The sequence below is a fragment of the Meriones unguiculatus genome, chromosome 6, assembly GCF_030254825.1.
Source record: "Meriones unguiculatus strain TT.TT164.6M chromosome 6, Bangor_MerUng_6.1, whole genome shotgun sequence".
Classification (NCBI taxonomy): domain Eukaryota; kingdom Metazoa; phylum Chordata; class Mammalia; order Rodentia; family Muridae; genus Meriones; species Meriones unguiculatus.
In genome coordinates this window covers 74,225,084-74,249,373 of record NC_083354.1, presented here as the reverse complement: position 1 = coordinate 74,249,373, position 24,290 = coordinate 74,225,084, and the positions used below count along the sequence as shown (strand labels likewise).

General features: G+C 42.0%; 1 pseudogene; it reads right to left on the bottom strand.

The window, feature by feature from the left end:
* Positions 1–24,101, bottom strand: part of LOC132654526 (baculoviral IAP repeat-containing protein 1a-like) — a 58,540-nt pseudogene extending 34,439 nt beyond the window's left edge.
* Positions 24,102–24,290: the final 189 nt, after the last annotated feature.

Here is a 24,290-nt window from a genome sequence, read left to right as displayed (position 1 = left end):
CATTTAGAAAGACAGATGGGATGTGCATTGAACGTATGACAGGAGTCTACTGAGCGCATCTGAAAGACTCTAACTAGCAGTGTTTTCAAAGCAAAGACTCATGACCAAACCTTTGGCAGAGTACAGGGAATCATAAGAAAGAAGGGGAGTTAGTCTTCCTCAAGTCTTCATTAGCAAAGACGCTGTCATTGCAGTAAGCTTGGGTAAAAAGATGTGGGTGAGAAGAGCAGGCTTTGATAACAAAGTTCAAGTTAGTTGTGTGTATAGGTGGAATGATGTCATGATCTGTGCTTGTGTCAGAATAATTGAGGGTGGTTAGAAGAGCAGGAAGAAATAAGAGGTACAAGAAAGACCATGTTAGAACTGCTGGAGCAGAGTGGAAAACACTGGGGTATTCCATCCATTCGATTCATTTCTGTGCATGGTCATTGTGTTAAAGTGTAACTTAATACTATCCCCTGGTCATCTAGCATCAGGATAGAAGAATATTGAGAGGAGATTGCTATTTCCAGAGTCAGTGTGAAGATTTGAGAAAGGTCATTTCTCCTGTGGCTTTCTTAAAAACAGTCATTTTGATGGCTTGCTCTTTGAGATCACCACACTGGGAAGAACACTCATCCTGGCCCTGGGCCAGGTCTTCTCCACACGGTGAGGACTTGAAAATTAAAGTGTCCCAACCTTGGTCTGACAAGTTTCTCAAGATGAAAGCTTGCTGTGTTCACACATAATCCTAGATTCCCCCTTTTTTTCCCTTTTGCTTTAAGTATTTCTTTGAAATTTGAAATACTACACTTTAATTTAGCCAGAAAAATATTTTTAGTGTCTAGAACCTTTTATTGACTTTTGCCTTCTATTAAGCCACAATCTATTCATAGCGAATAGATTCTACTGTTTTTCTTTTTTTTTCAACAATGTATCCTATATATATTATTTTTTTAATTTTTATTAATTACATTTTATTCACTTTGTATCCCCCCCATAAACCCCACTTTCCTCCCCTCCCAATCCCACCTTCCCTCCCCTTTCTCCACACATGCCCCTCCCCAAGTCCACTGATAGGGGAGGTCCTCCTCTCCTTTCTTCTAATTCTAGTCTATCAGATCTCATCAGCAGTGGCTGCATTGTCTTCCTCTGTGGCCTGGTAAGGCCGCTTCCCTCTCAGAGGGAGGTGATCAAAGAGCACCTACTAGAATCTGTACACCTAAAGAAACTAATCAAGAGGGAGGACTCTAGCTATAATGCTCAATCTCCATCCACAAAAGGCAAAGAGGATGGATATCAGAAGAAAAAGAAAACAGGAAACAAGTTAGGAGCCAACCACAGAGGGCCTATGAAAGGCTCTGCCCTGCAGACTATCAAAGCAGATGCTGAGACTTATGGCCAACTGTTGGGCAGAGTGCATGCAATCTTATGAAAGAAGTGGGAAATAGTGAGATCTGGAGAGCACAGGACCTCCACGAGGAGAGCAACAGAACGAAAAAATCTGAGCACAGGGGTCTTTCCTGTGACTCATACTCCAACCAAGGACCATGCATCGAGATAACCTAGAACCCCTGCACAGATGTAGCTCATGGCAGTTCAGTGTCCAAGTGGGTTCCATAGTAATGGGAACAGGGACTGCCTCTGACATGAAATGATGGGCCTGCTCTACTGTTTTTCTTAGTTCTCACAAGTATGTTTCTCTGTTTGGAGCAGGTTGGCACTTGTGTCTTTCTTTGGCTTCCTTCTTTATCTGATCATTTCCTTCACCTGTATTAGGATGCTGTCTCAGGACTATGTTGTCCTCTAGCTTCCAACATTCACACATGGACCCATGCATATACATATACATTAGGGAAATAACTGAGTGTAAATTGGGTTTTTTTTTTCTTTGTTTTAGAGACAGATTTTCTTCATGTAGACTTGTCTGTCCTGGACTAGTTTTGTAGACCAGGCAGGTTTCAAATTCAAAGATCCACCAGCCTCTGCCTCCCTGAGTGCTGGGATTATAGGCATGTGCCACAGTGCCTGACTGGGTGTCAATTTTATAAAGATTTACTTTTAAGGATTCATTTATTTTTATTTTTGATGTAGGTGTTCTGTCTGCGTGTTTGACTGTACCACATGTGTGCAGTGGCCAAGGAGGTCAGAGGACGGTATTGGATCCTCTGGAAATAGACTTGAAGAGTTGTCAGCTACTACAAGGTGCTGGGAACCTAACCTGAGTCCTTCTCAGGAGCGTGAAGTACATTAACTGCTCAGCCATTTCCCCCAGCCATAAAGTAAGAAAACAAAAAACAAACTAAAGTCATACCATGATGGAGAAATCACTTATAAAAATATTTTTTGAAGAAAGATGATGAGGGCTGAAGAGATGGCTCAGTGGTTAAAAGCACTTTCTACTCTTTTAGGGGACCTGAGTTCGGTTCCCAGCACCCACATCAGACAGCTCACAAATGCCTGTTACTCCACCTCGAAGGGATCTGATGCCCTTGTCTGGCTTCCAAAAGCACCTGTATATATGTAGCGTATGCACAGAGAGAGAGAGAGACAGAGAGACAGAGAGAAAGAGAGACAGAGACTGAAATACAGACAGAGAAAGAGAGAGAGAGAAACACAAAAAGAAAGAACCAAACAAAGCCTTTGGAATGTGCCTGAGGTTTTACCTGATACCATAGGTAATTCTCTTCTGACCCAGGAATTCACAAAATGTTCTCCCTGGGGAAAGAAATTCAGGTTACTGCCTGATTGGGTGACTTACAAGATATACATCTATCTGTGGCCTGCAACACAAGGTCTTCCCAAACTGAAGTGAATTTTCATTCAAGCAGCAGAATTTGAGCAAAGCAGCCCTTTAATTTTGGTTTGATTTCTATTGATCTTGTAAACTTTTATGCAGTGCCAAACATCAGTGAAATGGAAGCTTCTCAGGTTCACTCTTACCATACACCCTGCTCAACCACAGAACTGCAGTTACATACAGAGGTGTATTTTGACTCATGAGGAACTGAGATATGGGAAGGGAGCCTCGATCAAAAGAACCTCTCCAATTAAGCAGCTCTCCCTCTAAGAAAACTGCACCCCAACTGTCAGCCCATGCCCAGTCACACAATACAGTCTCCTTTGGCTTCAGTTTGAGGTGGGCTCCCACTGCTTGCCACTAGGATGTCCTTACTAGTTTAAGGGTGTAAATAACCAGGTTCAGGAGCCAGCTTTGAGTACCCTGCCCCTGCCATGTACTAGACAGAAAATTGAATCAGACATCCAGATGGAGGTGGCAGGAGATAGCTAGAGTAGTGAGTGGACTCACTCAGAGGGAAGACGAAGGAGGCAGCAGAATCAACCCAAAGCCAGCCTGGAAACTGTCTTAAGTGGTTCCAGCTTCACAAGACAAGAGTTTTTTTCCTCTCTGCAGAGAAGAGGCAGGACAATGACAAGAGAAAGGAAGAAAAATACAGAGTATTTGGGAAAACAAACAAGCAAACAGAAATGAACATCACCCTGATGAATCACATATTATTAGGTAACAAACATATGCTATTAGAAATGGCCCTTGTAAATTACCGTTACATGAACAAATCCCTCGTAGCTTTGAATATACTGGGCAATTTCCTCTGACGATTTCTTGCTTTGAAGAAATTCACATCTATAATTAAAAATATAATTAAAATATACTCCAAGTTCCTGGGGCTGTTCCATTTCCCAGGACCCACATCAATCTGCAGCCCTAGAGACCAGCACAGATCAGGGACCAACAGGTGAAACCTCCCCTACACTTCCCCATCTAGTGGCCTGCCAGTAGTAGTGATTTGGTCTGCCCAGAGTGCTTGAGCTCCACTTCCCTATGAGCACTAAACTTCAGTTTCCCCAGCCTGTGCCATTTACCGGGACCCGCTCCAATCTGTGGCCTTGGAGATCAGCATTGATCAGAGAACAACATCGAGGATCAGGGAGTAGCAGAACTGCATGGATCAGGGAGGAGTAGGACAACCAGAAGACTGAGGCCATCTGGGACCAAGATCTCCACCTATAACTCCAGAGACCTGCTACCATCAGAGACCACCAGACCTGCTAATACTAAAGTCAACCAAATGACTAAGAATTAGTACAAGAACACAAGCAACAAATCCCAGGGCTATGTGACATCACCCAAACCCAACTATCCTACCACAGCAAGTCCTGGGAATACTATCACACCAGAAGCACAAGAAAACAATCTTAAATCTGAGGTTGTGAAAACAAATGATTAAGGCCTTAAAAGAAGTAAATAAATCCCTCAAAGAAATTCAGGAAAATACAATCAAACAGGTAAAGGAATTGAATAAATCCCTCAAAGAAACACAGAAAAAAAAAAGCCAAATGGGAGAAGGAAAAGAATAAAACTGTCCAAGACCTAAAAAGGGAAATAGAAGCCATAATGAAAACACAATCTGAGGCAATCCTGAAGATGGAAAACCTAGGGAAGAGAACAGAAACTACAGATAAAAGCATCACCAACAGAATACAAGAGATGGAAGAGAGAATCTCAGCTGTAGAAGATACTATTGAAGAAATCGATTCATCAGCCAAAGAAAATGTTAAATATGAAACATTCCTGACACAAAACATCCATGAAATCTGAGACAATACCAAAAGACCAACCTTAAGAATAATAGGAATCGAAGGAGAAGACTTGAAGCTCCCAGGCCCAGAAAATATTTTCAACAAAATCATAGAAGAAAACTTCCCCAACCTAAAGAAAGGGGTGCGTATAAATATACAAGCCTACAGAACACCAAATAGACTGGACCAGAAAAAAAAATTCTCCCATAACATAATAATCAAAACAGTAAATGTACAGAACAAAATAGAATATTGAAAGCTGAAAGGGGAAAAGGCCAAGTCATATAAAAAGGCAGACCTATCAGAATTAAATCTGAATTCTTACCAGATACACTAAAAGCAAGAAGGGCTTGAGCAGCTATGTTACAGACACTAAGACACCACATATGTCAGCCGTGACTAATATGTCCAGCAAAACATTAATCAACATAGAGGGAGAAAGCAAGATATTCTATGATAAAAACAAATTTAAACAATACCTAACCACAAATCCAGCCCTACAGAAGGAAAACTACAGAGGGAAAACTGTAACCCCAGCAGGCCAATCACACCCAGAAAAACACAGGAAACAAATAACCCCACAACAATAAACCAAAACAGGGAAGGGGCACATACACACACACACACACACACACACACACACACACACACACACAGCACCACAAAAACCACCACCACCATCAAAATAATGGGAATCAACAACCAGTGGTCATCAATCTCTCTCAACATCAATGGCCTCAACTCCCTGTTAAACATACACACACACACACTCAAACACACACGCTAACAGAATGGATATGTAAACAGAACTCCTCATTCAGTTGCTAACAAGAAACACACCTCAGCAACAATGATAGACATTACCTCAGAATAAAGGGCTGGAAAAAGGTTTTCCAAGTAAATGGTCACAGAAGCAAGCTGGATTGGCTATTCTAATATCTAATAAAATACACTTTCATCCAAAATTAATTAAAAGAGATGAGGAAGGTTACTTCATACTCATCCAAGGAAAAATCGACCAAGATTATATTTCATTTCTGAACATATATGCCCAAAATGCAAGAGCACCCACAGTCATAAAAGAAACATTACTAAAGCTTAAATCACATGTTGAAACCCACATGTTAACAGTGGGAGGTTTCCAACACATCTCTCTCACCAAAGACAGATCATCGAGACAGCAACTAAACAGAGAAATAATGAAACTAATTGACGTAATGAGTCAATTGGACCTAACAGAGATCCACAGAACATTTCACTCAAACACAAAAGAATATGCCTTCTTCTCAGGACCTCTTGGAATCTTCTTTAAAACTGACCACATACTCAGATGCAAAGCAAGCCTCAACAAATATAAGAAAATTGAAATGACACCTTGTATTCTATCAGACTACCATGGATTAAAGCTAGACTTCAACAATAACAGAAACAATAGAATGCCTACAAACTCACAGAAATTGAACAACTCTCTAGCTAATGACTACTGGGTCAAGGAGGAAATAAAGAAATTAAACGCTTTCCAGAATTCAATGAAAATGAAAGCACAACATATCCAAACTTATGGGACACAATAAAAAAAGTACTAAGAGGAAAGTTCATAGCACTATGTGCCTTCATAAAGGAATGTAGAGAGCTTATACAAGCAACTTAATAGCACAATTGAAGGCTCTAGAAAAATGGAAGCAAACACACCCAAGAGGAGTAAGCATCAGGAAATAATCCAACTCAGGGATGAAATCAATAACCTAGAAACAAAGAGAACAATACAGAAAATCAACAAAACCAAGAGCTGATTCTTTGAGAAAATCAACAAGATAGACAAACCCTTAACCAAACTAACTAAAAGACAGAGGGAGAGTATCCAAATTAATAAAATCAGAAATGAAAAAGGGGATATAACAACAGAAACCGAGGAAATCCAAAGAATCATTAGATCATACTTCCAAACATGTATGCCACAAAATTAGAAAATCTAAATGAAATGGATGATTTTCTTGATAGATACCACTTACCAAAGTAAACTCAAGATCAGGTTAACAATTTAAATAGACCTATAACCACTAAGGAAATAGAAGCAATCATCAAAAGCCTCCCAACCAAAAAGAGCCTTGGCCCAGATGGTTTTAGCACAAAATTCTACCAGACTTGCAAAGAAGAACTAATACCAATACTCCTCAAACTACTTCACAAAATAGAAACAGAAGGAATATTGCCAAACTCATTCTATGAGGCCACAGTTACCCTGATACAGAAACCACACAAAGACCCAACAGAGAATTTCAGATCAATCTCCTTTATGAACATTGATTCAAAAATACTTAATAAAATACTTAAACTGAATCAAAAAACACATCAAAAATATCATCCACCATGATCAAGCAGACTTCATACCAGAAATTCAGGGATGGTTCAACATATGAAAATCCATCAACATAATCCACCATATAAACAAACTGAAGGGAAAAAAACAACAACTCATGATCATCTCATTAGATGGTGAAAATGCCTTTGACAAAACCCAAAACCCCAAGGGGGATCCAAGATGGCAGTGACCAGCAGCATAGTATCTGAGAGGCTGAGGACCTGAAACTCCAAAATTGGTGAGTGGAGGGGCAGCTAAAGCCTGAAAATCGCCATTGAGGCTTCCTGAACAAGAGGGGGCATCACATGAGTTGAGACCTTTAGATTCAGGTCACCCAAGGACTTCTCTGGGGACCGAGAGAATTGAACTTTTGAACCCCTTGCACTTCCGTTTTTTGGGCCTCCCTCCCCTCAGAGTTGGCCCACAGTGCCAGAGACTCTCAGCACAGAACTCTGCCTGGGGACTGAGACAGCAGAGGCAGAGCTCCTAGCTCCTCAGCCACCTGGCTGCCAGCCATACCCACCTTCCGAGTCCCAGATCCAAGGTACCATCCTTCCCGGTCCCAGGTCCTGGGTGTGCAAGCAGCTGTACAGACTCTGCAGGGCCAGCTAGCCAGTGACTGTATGGGCCGCCGAACCCCTCAGTGGAGGATAACCGGCCATAGAGCCACCAAAAGAACCAGGTACACCAGGCACCAGGCCACCTAGGTCTGTGGACCACTGTTGTGGTCCCCCAGGACTTCCCAGCAGGCACCTGGACGACCAACCTCCCATTCTGAGGCTGCGGCTGGACTCCCTAGTTCAATGGTTGCAGCACCACTGAGCTGACAGAGCTCATCCTCCCATGTTTGACTCAGCAGGTTCAAACCTGGGAGTAGAGAGCATGGGTACCAAGGTGCTTGCCAAATTGACCTGTTAGAGAGAGAGTGTGCCCTCAAGTCCCTGCAGAGTCCCAGATCCAGGGTCCTTCTAAGATAGCAGCTGGTCATCAGATCCCTCTCACCCATCCATCCACTATGGGAAACAGAGGGATTCTTGGGACATTGAATCCTGCTCTGCGGGGTCCACCAGTGGAGTTCAGGCAAATAACATCTGGAGCTCAGACAGAGCCAGATACCAGTAGCCTGTAGGCCACTGAGGTACTCAGGGAATTTACATAAGCAATTATCACCAGCATGTGTGACACTTTCAGTGCCTGCAACCCCTTTGGTGCCTGCAAGGCAGCACCCCTCCCACACACTCAAGGCTTCTACATTATCTACCTCCCTGTCCCTCAAGGTACACTTCCACCCACGTGCAAACGCACACGCTTGCCCAAACTTGTCCTGCTGCACCCTTGGACTTTCCTCCCACAGGTACATCTGAAACACCAATGCACATGCTGAATCCACTGGACCTCTCTCATCTTCCTGAAGAATTCTCCAGACTCCAGAGAAATACTGTACAGTCTGAACTGCAGAATCCAGGAACAAACAGTGACAGTTACAGATAAGCAAATGGCCAGAGGTCAGCGAAAGAACACATCCAACAAAAATCAGGACATTATGGCTTCACCAGCAACCCCCAAATCAATGGCTATCCAATCCATCTAAAACACAGGAAAATGACTGTAAAGCTATGCTTATCCAGTTATTAGAGGCACATAAAGAGGAAACAAACAGATCTCTCAGAGAAATACCATACAAATAGAGATAGTTAAAGAGGAAATGAACACATTTCTCAAAAGAATTGGCCACACAAGTGGAGGCAAATAAAGAGGAAATGAACAAAACTCTCAAAGAAACACAGTCAAATAGAGCCAAACAAAAAGAGGCATAATTACTGGAATATAGAGAGAAAACGAACAAAAAAATAGAAGCCATCATACAGAGACAGGAATCTACATCCAAAAAGATGAAGGAAATGGTACAAGGCATAAAAACAGAATTAGAATCAATGAAACACACACACACACACACACACACACACAGAAAACTTCTAACACAGTCAAATATAGCCAAACAAAAAGAGGCACAAGTAGTGGCACAGTTACTGGAATATAGAGAGGAAACAAGCCAAAATAATTGAGGCCATCATACAGAGACAGGAATCTACCTTCAAAAAGATGAAGGAAATGGTGCAAGGCATATAAACAGAATTAGAATCAATAAAACACACACACACAGAAAACTTCTAACATGAACTCTATTGCCTGGTTTGGATCAGCTCCCCGTGGCAGGACTGCGTTTCCTGGCCTCGGTGGATGAGGATATGCTCAGTCCTGATGTGACTTGATGTCTTGGGGAGGGCTGATAAAAGGGAAGAGGACTCTCATTTTCTGGAAGAAAAGGGAGAGTGGAAGAAGAAAGGAGGGGGAGAGGAGATTGGGAGGAGAGGAGGGAAGGGTCACCCTTATGATGTAATGCAAATGAATTTAAATAAAAGAAAATTTTCTTTATTAAAAAACTCTATACACAGAGATGTTCTACACTGCAAAGACCACTTGATAAAACCTCTCAAATTATTGGACTTTATACATCACTAATACTGTCAGGAAAAATACTTGCAAACACAAGACCTGAGTAGGTCCCAGCCAGATGGAGACCCAGCACTGAGCAAGGAAGTGGACACAAGGACCCTAACCAAGAAGCTATTTCCAACTGATCCCTGCTGATGAGGGGACAATCAGTCTCCAGTGCAGTGTCCCTGGGTATAACCACACATGTCAGGGCAAGCCTATGCCCAGGAATACTTGCCAACACAAAACACACTCCTTTTTTTTGGGTCATACTAGTTTTTTGATTGTTATGATTTTCTTGGGAAGAGGGGCAAAATCAAAGAATAATAGGAATAGACAAAAAAAGTCCATACCAGGCTCCAAGGTCCAGAAAATATCTTCAAGAAAATCATAGAAGAAAAATTTCCCAACTTAAAAAAAGAGATGTCCATAAATATATAAGAGGCCTATAGAACACCAAATAGACTAGACCAGAAAAGAAATTCCTCATGTCACATCATAGTCAGAACACTGAATCTACAGAACAAAGAAAATATATTAAAAGCAGCAAGGGAAAAAGGCCAAGTAACATATAAATGTAGACCTATCAGAAACACACAAAACTTCTTATCAGAAACTATGAAAGCCAGAAGGACCTGGGCAGATGTCATGCAGACTTTATGGGACCACAGATGTCAACCCAGACTACTATACCCAGCAAAGCTTTCAATCAACATAGACGGAGAAAACAAACCATTCCATGACAAAACAAAATTTAAGCAATATCTACACAGGAAGCCAGCCCTATAGGAGATATTAGAAGGAAAACTCCAATCCAATGAAAACACTACACTCAAGAAAACAGAGGATACAGATAATTTCCCAACAAAAATTACAAGAAAACAAGCAAAGAATCACAGTAAGACCACCAATTCCACAATAAAAGGAACTAACAGTCATTGGTCACTATTATCCATCAACATCAATGGACTCAAATCTTCAATAAAAAGACACAGACTAACAGGATGGTTGCAGAAACAGGATACAACATTCTGCTGCATCCAAGAAACACACCTTTGCAACAGAGATAAACACTACCTCAGAGTAAAGGGCTAGAAAAATGTTTTTCAAGCAAATGGACCCAGAAAACAAGCTGAGGGTAACTATCCTAATATCTAATAAAATAGACTTTCAACCAAAATTAATCAAAAAAGATGAGGAGGGGCACTTCATTTTCATCAAAGGAAAATTCCACCAGGAGGACATCACAATTTTGAACTTCTATGCCCTAAATACAAGACCACCTACATTTGTAAATGAAACATTATTAAAGCTAAAATCATTCATCCATCCCAACACCTTAATAGTGGGAGACTTCAACACTCCACTCTCACCAAGGGACAGATCATCCAGACAGAAGCTAAACAGAGAAATAAGGGCACCTACAGAGCTCCTAAATCAAATGGACCTAATAGATGTCTACAGAACTTTTCACCCAAATTCAAAAGAGTATACCTTCTTTGAACACCTCATGGAACCTTCTCCAAAATAGACCATATAGTTGTTCACAAAGCAAGCCTCAGCAGATACAAGAAGATTGAAATAATCTCTTATATCCCATCTGATCACCATGGAATAAAGCTGGACCTCAACAACAACAGAAATAGCAAAAAGCCTACACATTCATGAAAACTGAACAACTCCCTACTCAATGATAGCTGGGTCAGGGAAGAAATAAAGAAAGAAATTAAAGACTTCCTAGAATTCAATGAAAATGAAGGTACAACATATCCAAACTTATGGGACACAATGAAAGCAGCGCCGAGAGGAAAGCTCATAGCACTAAGTGCCTGCAAGAAGAAATTTGAAACATCCTATACAAGCAACTTAATAGCTCACCTGAAAGCCCTAGGAAAAAAAAGAAGCAAATACACCAGAGTAGTAGACAGCTGGAAATATTCAAGCTCAGGTCAGAAATCAATAAATTAGAAACAAATAAAACAATTCAAAGAATCAATTAAACCAAGAGCAGATTCTTTGAGAAGACCAACAAGATAGACAAGCCCTTAGCCAAACTAAATAAAGGGCATAGAGAACCTAAAAGAGGGACATAACAACAGGCACTGAAGAAACCCAAACAATCATTAGGTCTGACTACAAAAGCCTATATGCAATAAAATTTGAAAATCTAAATGAAATGGACAATTTTCTTGGTAGATTGCACTTACCAAAGTTAAATAGAGATCAGGCAGAAAGATTGAAAAGTCCTCTATGCCCCAAGGAAACAGAAGCAGTCATCAACAGTCTCCCTTCCAAAAAAAAGGCAGGGCCGTATGGTTTCAGTGCAGAATTCTACCAGACCTTTAGGGAAGAGCTAACTCCAATTCTCTTCAAACTATTTGACAAAAAAGAAACAGAAGGAACATTACCAAACTCATTCTATGAAGCCACAGTCACCTTGATACCTAAACGACACAAAGACCCAACAAAAAAAGAGAATTTCAGACCTATCTCTCTTGTGAACATTGATGTAAAACTACTCAATAAATTACTTGCAAACTGAATCCAAGAACACAAAAAATATCATCCATCATGACCAAGTAGGCTTCATCCCAGGCATGCAAGGGTGGTTCAATATACAGAAATCCATCAATGTAATCCACAATATAAACAAACTGAATGAGAAAAACCACGAGATCATCTCCTTAGATGTTGCAAAAGCATTTGATAAAATCCAAAACCCATTCATGATTAAAGTCTTGGAGAGACCAGGGATACAAGGTACATACTTAAACATAATAAAGGCAATATAGAGCAAGCCTATAGCCAACATCAAACTAAACAGAGAGAAACTTAAATCAATCCCACTGAAATAAGGGCCAAGGCAAGGCTGCCCACTCTCTCCATATCGCTTCAACATTATACTTGAAGTCCTAGCTAGAGCAATAAGACAAATAAAGGAGATCAAGGGGATCCAAATCAGAAAGGAAGAAGTCAAAGTATTACTATTCACAGATGATATGATAGTATACATGAGTGACCCTAAAAATTCAACAAGAGAACTCCTTCAACTGACAAACACCTTCATCAAAGTGACTGGATACAAAATTAACTCAAAAACTCAGAAGCGCTCCTGTATAACAAAGATAAAAGGGCCAAGAAAGAAACTAGGGAAACAACACCCTTCACAATAGCCACTAAAAACATAAAAGTACCTCAGTGTGATTCTAACCGAGCAAGTGAAAGACCTGTTTGAAAAAAACTTCACAAATGACATAAGGTACCTCGGAGTAACCCTAACCAAGGAAGTCAAAGACTTGTATGAAAAAAATTTCAAATCTCTGAAGAAAGAATTAGAAGAAGATATGAGAAGATGGAAAGATCTCCCATGCTCATGGCTTGGTAGGATTAACATAGTAAAAATGGCCATCTTACCAAAAGCAATCTACAGATTCAATGCAATGCCCATCAAATTACCAACACAATTCTTTACAGACCTGGAAAGAAAAATTCTCAACTTCATATGGAATAACAAGAAACCCAGAATTGCTAAAACAATCCTCTACAATAAAAGATCTTCAGGAGGTATCTCCATCCCTGATCAAAAGTTGTACTATAGAGCAACAGTTTTAAAAACTGCATGGTACTGGCATAGAAACAGAATGGTGGATCAATGGAACCGAACAGAGGACCCAGAAATAAACCCACACACTTATGGACACCTGATCTTTGACAAAGACGCCAAAACCATACAATGGAAAAAAGATAGCATCTTCAACAAATGGTGCTGGTCTAACTGGATGTCTACATGTAGAAAAATGAAAATAGATCCATACTTGTCACCCTGCACAAAACTGAAGTCCAAGTGGATCAAAGACCTCAACATAAAACCAGACACATTAAATCGGCTTGAAAAAAAAGTGGGAAATACCCTAGAACTCATTGGTACAGGGGAAAACTTCCTGAACAGAAAACCAACAGCACAGGCTCTAAGAGCAACAACCAATAAATGGGACCTCATGAAACTGAAAAGCTTCTCTAAAGCAAAGGACACCATCATCAAAACAAAGCGACTACCTACAGATTGGGAAAGAATCTTCACCAACCCTTTATCTGACAGAGGACTCATATCCAGTATATATAAAGAACTAAAGAAGCTGAAAAGCAGCAAACCAAGTAATCCACTTAAAAAATGGGGAACAGAGCTAAACAGAGAATTCTCTGTAGAGGAATACCGAATGGCAGAGAAGCACTTAAAGAAATGCTCAACCTCACTAGCCATTAGGGAAATGCAAATCAAAACAACCCTGAGATTTCACCTTACACCCATGAGAATGGCCAAGATCAAAAACTCAAGTGACAACACATGCTGGAGAGGTTGTGGAAAAAGGGGAACCCTTCTCCACTGCTGGTGGGAATGAAAACTTGTACAACCACTCTGGAAATCAATCTGGCACTTTCTCAGACAACTAGGAATAGCGCTTCCTCAAGATCCAGCCATACCACTACTGGGCATATATCCAAAAGAGGCTCAAGTACACAAAAAGGACATTTGCTCAACCATGTTTGTAGCAGCTTTATTTGTAATAGCCAGAAGCTGGAAACAACCCAGATGCCCCTCAACTGAAGAATGGATGCAGAAATTGTGGTACATCTACACAATGGAATATTACTCAGCAATGAAAAATAAGGAAATCATGAAATTTGCAGGTAAATGGTGGGATCTGGAAAGGATCATCCTGAGTGAGTTGTCCCAGAAGCAAAAAGACACACATGGTATATACTCACTCATATAGACATACAACATAGGACAAACCCACTAAAACCTGTGCTTCTAAAGAAACTAAGCAAGAGAGAGGACCCTAACTAAAATGTACAATCCCCATCCGGAAAGGCAAAGAGGATGGACATCAGAAGAAGAAGAAAACAGGAAACAACCTAGGAACCTACCACAGAGGGCCTCTGAAAGCCTCTGCCCTTCAGACTATCAAAGCAGATGCTGAGCCTGATGGGCAACTGTTGGGCAGGTGAACGGAATTTTATTTAAGAACTGGGAAATAGTAAGAGCTGGAGAGGACAGGGTCTCCACAAGGAGAGCAACAGAACAAGAAAATTTGAACACAGGGAACTTCCCAGAGACTCATACTCCAACCAAGGACTATTCATGGAGATAACCCAGAACCCCTGCACAGATGTAGCCCAGGGCAGTTCAGAGTCCAATTGGGTTACATAGTAATGTGAAGAGGGACTGCCTCTGACATAATCTGATTGGCCTGCTCTTTGATCACCTCCCTCTGGGGGGGAGCAGCCTTACCAGGCCATAGTAGAGGACAATACAGCCACTTTTGATGTGAACTGACAGACTAAGAACAGAAACGAAAGGAGAACCTCACCTATTAGTGGACTTGGGGAGTGGCATGCAAGCAGAGGGAGGAGGGAGGGTGGGATTGGGAGGGGAGAAGGGAGGGGCTTATGGGGGGATACAGAATGAATAAAGTGTAATTGATGAAAAATTTAAAAAAAAGGGAAAAAATAATTTAAGAACCTTAAATGACTTTCAAAAGTGGAGGAAAACATGGAGTTAGTCAATTGGCATGGAGCACGTCTCGCCCCTGGGGGCAATGGTCTCCTGAACCTACTCAGACCTCGGACACCACCACTGCTAGTTCTAGAACTGACGCAGGATGTTCCAACGAGGGGTTAAGGCTTCTCATAATATTTCCTATAAGCCCACACCTGTTTGTCTATATCCCCCATTTTTATTCATTATTAGCCAGATAGAGCCAAGTAGTTGTGGTAATGATACTTGTTTTTTTGCCCAATGCTGGAGTGCTAGTGAATTTAGGTATGCCCTGGTTACTCGCATGCCTAACTGGGTGCCTGTGCCCATTGATGCCCCTCATGCTATGACTCTCTTCAGACAGAAAAGGGATCTTGGAACAATAGCCACCATTGTTACTACCATCTCATTGGCGGCTGTTGGAGCTACCACCGCGACATTAGCCATGAGTCATACTGAGCAGACTGCTCAGACCCTGAATAATCATTTAGCCAATGTAGCTCATGCCTTAGTTGTACATAAAGGAATTAATGCTCAACTAAAAGGAAGCTTGATGGTGTTCAATCAAAGGATTGACCTCTTGCAGGAGCAAATCGCTCAACCTGGCTGTCAATGAAAGTATGCTGGACTTTGTGTCACTAGCATATAACATGAGAATTTTTCCTGTGCTGCAAATCTGTCTAAACAATTGTCTAGCTATATTTTAGGTAATTGGACTGGAGAATTCGATACTACGATGGAGCAGCTGAGAGTGGCCATTGTCACAGTAAATTCTACCAGAGTGGACACAGGACTAGCCACAGGATTATCAACATGGATTGCTGCAGCCATGAATCATCTGAAGGAATGGGAAGGCATGGGATCGTTAGCAGGCCTTCTGGTGTTGGTCTCCTTGGTTTGCCTGTGGTATATATGCAAGATTAGAGTCTCACAACAGTGTGATGCAGCCATGATCATTCAGGCCTTTACAGCCATTGAAGCAGGACATTCTCCCCAAGCATGGTTGGCTACCATAAAAAGCTAAAATGTTATGCTCAGGATGCGAGGCTAAGCACTGCACTCAGGGTCAGCCGCTTTCGACCCAGAGAAGAGCATGTCTGATTGCATGCGGGTTGATGCCCCAGGTCCTGCCTCTGAGAAAAAGGTATCGGACGGGTCTGATGCTCTTTGGGTGGATGACACCTAAATGAACATCGGTACAAAGTCCCAAGTTATTTCTAATATCAGAGATCAGACCTCTACTCTTGCCTGATGCGTCTAAAACAAAAAGGGGGAACTGTAGAGAGCTGCGGAATGCTATGCCTTAAAGATGGAGCTGGTTTCCGCCTTCCACCTTCCCGATGGTGAGTGCTCTCTGTCACGAACAATTCCACATTTGGCTAAGGCTGAGGATCTAGCTTGCTTCCATGTATGTGGACCTATCTGCATTGCCCACGTGGCACGCCTGGGTTGGCTACCCAGAGGCTATTTAAGCTGTGGGCTGGCTTTCCCCAGGGTCCGAGGATTGTTCAAGGTTCCTGAATAAACTGCATTGAAAAAAAAATGATTATGTAGTGAGACCACTTTCAGGGATGGGAGATTTGCCAGCTTCCATAATATGTGATGTAATTCGATTCATTTTTGTGAGCATATTATTCTATGAATCATGTTATATATTTTTTACTTTATTAAACTTTGTCCTTAATAAAAAAAAAACTTCATATTTCTGAAGAAAGAAATTGAAGAGGATATCAGAAGATGGAAAGATCTCGCATGCTCATGGATCAGGAGGATTAACATAGTGAAAATGGCCAACCTGCCAAAAGCAATATACAGATTCAATGCAATTCCTATCCAAATACCAACATAATTCTTTACAGACCTTGAAAGAAAAATTCTCCACTTCCTGTGAAAAACAAAAAACCCAGAATCTCCGAAATGATCCTGTACAACAACAGATCATCTAGAGATATGTCCATCCCTGATCTCAAGCTGTACCACAAACAGCATCTTCAACAAATAGTGCTGGTCCAACTGGATGTCTACATGCAGAAAAATGAAAATAGATCCATGTTTATCACCCTGCACAATACTAAAGTCCCAGTGGATCATAGACCTCAATATAAAACCAGACACACTAAATCGGTGAGAAGAAAAAGTGGGGAAGGGCCTAGAACTCATTGTCAGAGAACATAGATGTCCTGAACAGAAAATCAACAGCACAGGCTCTAAGAATAACAATCAATAAATGGGATCTCATCAAACTAAAAATCTTCTGTAGAACAAAGGACACTGTCATCAGAATCAAAATGACAGCCTACAGACTGGGAAAGGATCTTCACCATCCCTATATCTGACAGAGGACCAATATCCAGAATATATAAAGAAATAAAGAAGTTAAAAAGCAACAAATCAAGTAAACAAAAAGGAGCTAAAGAGAGAATTCTGTGTAGAGGACCATAGAATGGCAGAGAAAAACCTAAAGTAACACTCAACTTCCTTGGCCATCAGGGATATGCAAATCAAAACGACCCTGAGATTTCACCTAACATCCATCAGAATGGCTAAGATCAAAATCTCAAGTGACAACACATGGTAGAGAGGATGTGGAGAAAGGGGAACCCTCTTCCTTTGCTGGTGGGAATGTAACTTGTAAAACCACTTCAGAAATCAATCTGGTGCTTTCTCAGACAATTAGAAATAGCGCTTCCTCAAGATCCAGCTATACCACTCCTAGGCATATATCCAAAGATGCTCAAATACACAACAAGGACATTTGCTCAACCATGTTTGTAGCAGCTTTATTCATAATAGTCAGAACCTGGAAACAACCCAGATGTCCCTCAACAGAGGAACGGATACAGAAATTGTGGTACATTTACACAATGGAATACTACTCAGCAATTAAAAACAAGGAAATCATGAAATTTGCAGACAAATAGTGGGATCTAGAAAAGATCATCCTGAGTTAGGTATCCCAGAAGCAGAAAGACACAAATGATATATACTCACTTATAAGTGGATACTAAGCCTATAAGATAGGACAAACCTACTAAAATCTGTACACCTAAAGAAGTTTAACAAGAAGGAGGTTCCGGGGTAAGATGATCAAACCTCACTTAGAAAGACAAATGGGATGGACATTGGAAGTAGGAGAAAACAAGAAACAGGACAGGAGCATACCATAGAGGACCTCTGAAAGACTCTACCTAGCAGTATATCAAAGCAGATGCTGAGACTCATAACCAAACCTTGGGCAGAGTCCAGGGAATCATATTTAAGAAGAGGGAGTAAGTATGACCTGGAGAGGATGGAAGCGCCATAAGGACCAAATATATCTGGACACAGTCATCTTGTCTGAGACTGATTCTCCAACCAAGGACCATTCACGGATATAACCTAGAACCCCTGCTCAGACGTAGCCCATGGCAGCTTAGCATCCAAGTGGGTTTCCCTAGTAAGGAGAACAGGGACTGTCTCTGACATGAACTCAATGGCTGACTCTTTGACAACCCCCACCCACCCACCCAGGGAGGAGCAGCTTTGTTAGGCCACAGAGGAGGACATTGCAGCCAGTACTGATGAGACCTGATAAGCTAGGGTCAGATGGAAGGGGAGGAGGACCTCCCCTACCATGGACTTAGGGAGGGGCAGGGAGGAAAGGAGGGAGGGAGGGAGGGTGGCTTTAGGAGGGAATGAGGAAGAGGGCTACGGCGGGGATACAAAGTAAATAAACTGTAATTAATATAAAAAATAAAAATTAGACAAAGAAAGGCAAAAAAAGTAGTGGCTATAAGGATGATTAAAAAAAAAAACTAAGAATGTATTAAAAATATCCTTTATGGATCAAGCCAATAAAATCACTCAATAATCCAGCAAAAAAAAAAATAATAATAACTTTATAAATAGAAAAAAAAGCTAAGTTCGTGTGATTCAAACTTATCACTAGGTGACCACTTAAAAAGTTCTGGGGTGACCCCATATAGGATAGGAGGAAGATCAGAACTCAAGGGAATACCCCAACACTGTGGCTCTTTTATCTCTAGTTTTATTTTGCTCTGTAAAACATTTAAAAGTTTAATCATAAAATACGATCCACTTACTTGGGGAACCACTTGGCATGCTCCTTCCAGGGATTGTCTCCTTCTTCCCAGTTTCCCAGGCATCTCCCGCAGGAGAAGCACTGCACAGTGTCCCTTTCACCTACAGATGTGGGGAAGCAATGGCACCAGGTGTGTCTTGGAGCTGATCATACTGAACCAGAGCAACACAGACCCCAGCATGCATGCTCTTCCATGTCCCCTCTGGCTGAATCGCTGGCCACATCCCACTGCCCTAAATGACCCACTCCTGAGTCTGGACCTCCCATCCCAGCCATGGCCATCCTCCATAGACACAGCCCAGGGCTTTGGAGGTCCTAATAGGTGATCTAGCACTTAGTTACACACTCAGCCCACTGCCGGTACTCTTAAGGTCTATATGTAAAGAAAAGCAACATTTTACTGCCCACAAAATGGAACCTAACCCTTAACCACCACAGAAAACCTCACAAACTGGGACCCAGTTAGTTACCTGTAAAGACAAAGCCGGCTGCGGAGAGTCCACGTGGCGAGGTCCCATGGGCATAAAACGGCCACTTCTCAAAGGACTCCAGCCTGGCCTCCTCTTCTTGGTACTGTGCTTTGCTGCCTCTCAGCGTCTTCTCTGGACTCTTCACCCTTATGTCATACTTGCCAATGTTACCGACATCTTTGCCCAACAGGAACTCACATTCTGGATGAAATTTCTTGTGGATTTCTATGGGAAATTTCCTGAGGCTGGTGTGAAAGAGGATTAAGCTACAGCAAAAGCACTGCACCCCAAGTTTCACCCCAGTAAGGTAAAACCCAGCAGCTGCCATGTCCTCAGGCATCCATGAGCTATATGGGTCATAGGTCACAAAAGTCTTTAATCTCCTGGCTTCACTGCGCATCTGTGAGTTAAAACCTTTCTTCATTTTTATTCGTGCTTTATTCTCTTCTTCATCTTGGCTCTTGGCCAGCTGCACTGCATCCACACCGAGAAGAGCAGAGAGCTCTTGGAGATGATCATAATCAAACTCAGTAACTGGCTCCTCAGAGGCCTCTCCGTGCTCAGCCATCTTCTAAAAGAGAAAAGAAAACAGATAATGGTGATAGCAATGCTTTGCTATAAAGAACATGAATTTCAGTCCCATGAGGTGGCTCAGAAAGTAAAAACACTTGCAGCTAAACCGGGACATTGAAAGAAGAGAACTGACACCCACAAGTTGTCGTCTGACTTCCACATGGACATGGGGATACACACACTCATGCCCCTGCCCCATATGTCAAAACAAAGGCACTAAGAAGAAATAATTGCTGTGTCGACTTGTGTCTCAAGCAAGTGGACTAGGCCATGAGGACCAGCTATGAACAAGACAAATAGGCCTGTTTCCATCCATAAAGGCTCTGCCCACCTTTTGTTTCTTTGTTTGTTATTCTGAGATAGAGTTATGCTATGTATTCCATGCTGGTCTAGAACTTGTGGCCCAGGCAGGCGCCACAGGAAGGTGTTTACCCTGGGACCCTATTTGGTTTGGGTTGTGCACATCTCCCTCTTGTAATAACCTACACATACCACAGTCACCCTGCCACTTTCATTGGGCCACTTTCTGTGCTTTTGGATTTTTTTCTTTTCTCTTTTGGACAGTCAAGTGTAGACAGTCTCTAGTCAAGTGTGGCACCAATTCATTAGGAAGGGAGAATGGACAGGCTGATCTCACCTGCTCACTGGTTTGCGGTGCATATGCAGGAAAGTAAAACTACTTTCTCACGTTTATGGAAAGTTCCCTATTGAGCATCTTATCTTTCACATAATTACTTATGCATATGAAGAAAGTCAGATGTGTTATGTGAAGGACATGCTCAGGGACTAAAGGCTTGGTTAAATTCAGCCTGTCAGACAAAACAAAGAACCTGTCTCCTTTCTTGTAACTCGACTTCTCATTTCCTCAACCCCATGAGTGAAAACACAAGCAATAATCAGGGTGTGTCAGAACTCCCATTCACACAGCCATTTGTGCATCTTGACAGTGTATCCTGCTCTAATCTGTAGCTTCACTTTGCTCCACATAAACTAATTTTGCTTCTTTTGAAAATCTTAGAGCCTTTGTTCTCAGTTGTGTGAATTAAAGGCCAAGAGCTTGAAAACAGACAGACCACATCAGCCTACAGGATGCTACACAGTTTGTATCACCAAGACCTGTCCCAAATGTGAATAATGGCCCCATTGTTGTGATGTGGGCACATATTTGCCATGCATGTTAGAGAAAAATATACACGAAATCCCATAGCCTCGTAGAGACAATGTGGTAAAATTACCCTGTTCTTTAAAACCGTTCTCTTCCGTTCACTTGTCAGGGCTAGTGCTCTGCGTGTAAGTTGTGTTAGGTCCACAGTGGCCCCCACAGTGGTGGTACCAATAACCATTTCCTATCTCAGGCAGGACTCTGGCCAGGGAAACAGAAGTTTATTGAGTAAACCAGAGGGTAAATTCAGCATCCCTCAGGAACCTCAAAGGCACCTTTCTGTTTACCAGGAAAATCACCACTTTCTTTATCCAGTTGTCCCTAAAAGTCACCTACCTGGGGCACAGACATCTAGTTCCTGTTAACCGAACAGCGAAAGCCTGCACTAACTCCCAGGCTGTTTTGAGCCACACCTCTCCTCCCTATTCCCTTAAGATTGACAGGGCTTTTTCTGCACCACTGTTCCCTGGCCTCCAAGTGAACACCTGGCACTTTAATTTCCTAAACAAACTTTTTTTTACCCATGGGTGGTCCAGTTCAGTGGTTTTACTCACCCTTGCTTACAAACTCCAGATGCAGGGGAGGATTTGAGTCTGGCAGGCAGCCACTGAGCTTCCCAAGATCTTATACCTCTTTACAGTGGGTTGTATGAAGCACACCGTTGCTTATAGGCAAGGAGATAGTTTATTAAAGGAGAGATTCTAATCAGCTAAGAATGCTGCCTGGACTGTGACCCAGACCCAAGAGAGGAAAGGGGCAGCTCTGCATGACACTTCACACAACATTTGCCTCTCCCAGTGTTCTCACAAAGCTAGCTCTTCTTCAGCATGCTCCTTTGGTTGTAATGAAGCCCAGGGCTTCCAGTCTCCACTGCTGCTGTCTTTCGTGTTAATCTGTGGAACCTCCTCTACGCTATTCCCTATTCTATTATTACATTAGTAGAACATAATTATTATTATAGTTGCTACAGAATTTATCTTATCAATTATTTTTCTCTAAGTTAAAATGTTGCATTGTCCTATTAGCAGATAGCTATATATATATATATATATATATATATATATAGAGAGAGAGAGAGAGAGAGAGATAGACAAGGACAGGAACAGACATAGATATAGACATAGAGACAGAGACATAGACATAGATATAGACATAGACATAAGCATAGTCATAGGCATACACATACACATAAATACATACCTGTGCTGGGGTGGCTGTTAGGGATCGAGCCCGGATCCTCTATTTTGCCTAACAGGCTTGGACTAACCAAGCCCTTAGTCCCTTCAGTAGTCCAGGGTGGGTGTTAAGCACTGAGCCCAGGACATTTTGTATACCAGGAAAGGCCCCACCTCTGAGCTACCTCAGCCAGCACAGCCATGGGCAGTACAGGAACATAGCAGGGTAATAGTAGAAAGAGAAACAAGTCTCTGGGTTTCCTGCAAGAGTAAACGATTCTCATTTTCCCACTGCGTATTTATTGGTTTGCTAGCTACTAGAGACAGCCCTGTAGTCAGGGCTTGAGCAAACAGGATTTTTATCCTCTTATCTGAGTTCTTCCTTTTGCACTTCCTGCCCTTGTGACTTTCTGATCTGCTCCAAGGATTAGAACATTACAGATAATGTCCCTTGCCAGTTACCCAGCCAAGAGACCATTCCACAGGGAATCTGACTTACCAGAAGATACGCTAAGTTGGGAGGCATAATTATTTCCTCAGAGGATAACATTTGTATTTACAGAGCTTTCACCACTCAGCACTGCTAAGCCTGCCCAGTTTTCTTCGTTCTAACAGGGAAACTGTAGCTTAGGGGGTCGAGGGTTAAAAACACTGGATGCTCTTCCAGAGGACCTGGGTTCCATTCCCAGTAAACCCAAGTCCCAGCTCACCATGGTCTCTACTCCAGTTCAGGGAGATCTAGCGCCCTCTTCTGGCTTCCATGGGCACCAGGCATATACCTTGGTTGCACAGACATGCATGCAAACAAAACACACCTACACCCAAAATAAATGATAAAGAAATAAAATTCTTTAAGCCTGTAACTTTTCCCTTTTTTTCTATTTCTTTCTTCCTTTTTTTTTCTAGACTCCATTTCTCTGAAGACCTCCACTCCCAACCCTCACATTGCTTGTTGAACTCCACTGCTGAATTTGCCTATGTCCTTGGGTCCTAACTCAAAGGTGTAACTTTCTCTCCTCTTCTCCATGTCTCTCCGTCTGGAAGCTGCTGTGATTTATACCTTGCCTGCCTCATCGTTTTTCTCTGAAACTCTAATAAAATGATCTCTGTGCTTCCTCTGATTCTCTACTTTTTTTTTTAATTAACAACACAAAGAACCCAAGAAGGGAACCTTGATTTCCCCCTAATAGGTAGTGTGTGAGTGTTTGTGATTTGTGAGTGTGGGCGACCCAGGCCACAGTGTGTCTGTGAGGCTGGTTTTTCCCTCCACAGTGGAACCCAGGGATTGATCTCAGGCTTGCAAGGCAATGTCTTTTACCTGTGCTGCTTTGGGCTTTCGTTGCTTGTTTGTTTGTTTGTTGTTAAGTTCATTGACTTCTGAATGGCTAATCACTCCCCTACAATGGAGCATTTATGCCATTTTTCTCTTCATAAACAAAGATGGGTTCAAACTGCTAAAAACAAAACCTTTCCTCAAGTTTTCTCAGAGTAAATTCCTGAAATAATATTGCTGAGTCAACACATGCATCCTCTTAAGGGTTTGGGTGTCTGTCAGGCACTGGCTTTGCTAATGGTCATCTGGGCTCCTTTTACCTTCAGTAAGGTCACAGTCCTGCTTCTTCTCAGGTGGTTTCCTGCAATGAGGTTTCACATATCAGAATTCCATGTCTCTCTGTAACAGAAATTAAAGTCTGCTTACAAACCAAAAACTGATTTCCCAAGGGAAAAGCCTGGTCAGGCGTCTCAGTGAAGTCCAAGTCCAGCACCCCAGTGGCCATCCTGGGGGACAGGCATGGGCTCCACGCGTGGCTGTAAGTAAGTGAAACTGAGCTTGTGTGATTCCATCATAAT